This window comes from Sinocyclocheilus rhinocerous, unplaced genomic scaffold (genome assembly GCF_001515625.1).
Source record: "Sinocyclocheilus rhinocerous isolate Xijiao unplaced genomic scaffold, SAMN03320098_v1.1 scaffold801, whole genome shotgun sequence".
NCBI classification, from domain to species: Eukaryota; Metazoa; Chordata; class Actinopteri; order Cypriniformes; family Cyprinidae; genus Sinocyclocheilus; species Sinocyclocheilus rhinocerous.
The window spans coordinates 20,869-22,725 of record NW_015640438.1 but is presented as its reverse complement, the minus strand read 5'-3'; positions in this window follow the sequence as shown (position 1 = coordinate 22,725).

Here is a 1,857-nt window from a genome sequence, read left to right as displayed (position 1 = left end):
TGTTGAGAGTTCTCCCTCTCACTACATTTTCCATAGGAAAGACACATAATGCACAGTAAAAATGGACTCTCTGATTCATTCATAGGAAAACCTTTCTGTGAATGAACAGACATCTCCTCAGGACATTGTATACCATTACGTTTTTGCTACATGCTCTGTGTAGTATTGTACAGTAAGAAAGTTATTTCCCTTAACCAGGAAATTAACGCACTTAGAATTGACAGACAGTTGACCCTGAGAGGTCAAGTAAATACTTACAGCGGATCTAAATATTTATAATTAATTATAACTAGTTATGATTAATTATGCATATTCCCCCTTTGAGCTGATTCGCTACACATCTGACCGTGGACCACAGTTCAACTCCAGGGTCTGGCGAGCCTTCTTCCAACTCCTCTGAGTTTCTGTCAGTTTATCATATGGATAATCATTCCCAAACTAATGGCCAGACTGAGCATAAAATCCAAGAGATTAGGAGATACCTGCAATCCTACTGCCATGACCACCAGTACAGCTGGGGCCGTTTCCTGCCCTGGGCCGAGTATGCACAGAACTCCCTACAGCAAAAGCTGAACCTAGTCATAACCTCTGGCTAATGATCAGACTGGCGAGTTTGTGATCGTGGGGCCCACGTAGAGCGGCCGACGTGAGGCACCCTGAGCGACATAGAAAAGAACGAGCACGCAAAAAACCTTCAGCCCCCACTGGATACCTTCCTTGGGCCAAGTGCGTGGACCTTACAAAGTGGTGACCAGCGACGTGATCTCCTAAACAGGCGAGTGACGTTTTTCAGCGCAATATGGATTTACACCGAACAAAGGGTTTGATCATCTCCTTCTCTTTCTCCAGCTGCTGTGGTAAGTCAATTCTTATTTGCCTTTTAGAAATATTGAGGGAAAGACAGATGCATCCCATATATACACATTTGTAGAATGAGTCGGAATACTTATATTGCTAGACCGGAGACCGGATTCGGTGGGGTTGAGAATTAGACGAAACCATTCGGCAGGGACATGATAGCGGCAGCGTAGACGAGGAATGACATCCCTTGTTCTGAAATGTAAATATCTCCTTGTTTGCCAAAGCAACAAGAGATAAAAAATTGGAATACCATCATCCAAATTTTTGTCTGGTACTCAACAGAGTCACAAAATAGAACCTAAAGCTTTAATCAGCAAACTGCATTCTATATTGTTTTATCTGCTTCATTGCAACAAATGAGCAACATTTTAATGATAATGAGCAAACAGAATAAAAATGCTAAATTATAAACAATTGGAAAACTTGTGATTGGATAAAGGAAGACAATTTAAGTTGATACATTTAAATATGAAAAGCAAGTTGGGTAAAACAGAGTGATAAAATCACAACACCGATAAAAGAGCTTCAAAGAAAGCTTCATTGAGGCCAAAATTATACCTCAGCTCTTGAGGACTAACTACTACAAAGCAGAACCCCCTTTTTTTTTTTTTTGTCGTCTAATTTTTTATCTTAAAATCAATTTTATACACCATCATTTTCGTTTCTATAACGTGTGAATATATCCCCTATCGTATTCTACAACAAAAACAATCAGAACGCCTTGTTATCACTAGTTTTATTTTGATTTCCCGAGTCCACTATTAGCAAATAGCCCGCTAGCATCGCCAGCGTGGTTGCCGCTAATCTCGCTTACATTACTAATACTCTATTCACACACATTACCATTGTTTTACTCACTGTTACTTGCTTTAATGGCGGATGTGTGTCTACCTTTGAGTGCAGGTGAGGACACGTTCAAGCTGCATTCAGTGCAGCTCGAGCTGGAGGCCGTGGAGAACCAGATCCGCAACCTGGTGGAGAGGCAGGCCCAGCTGA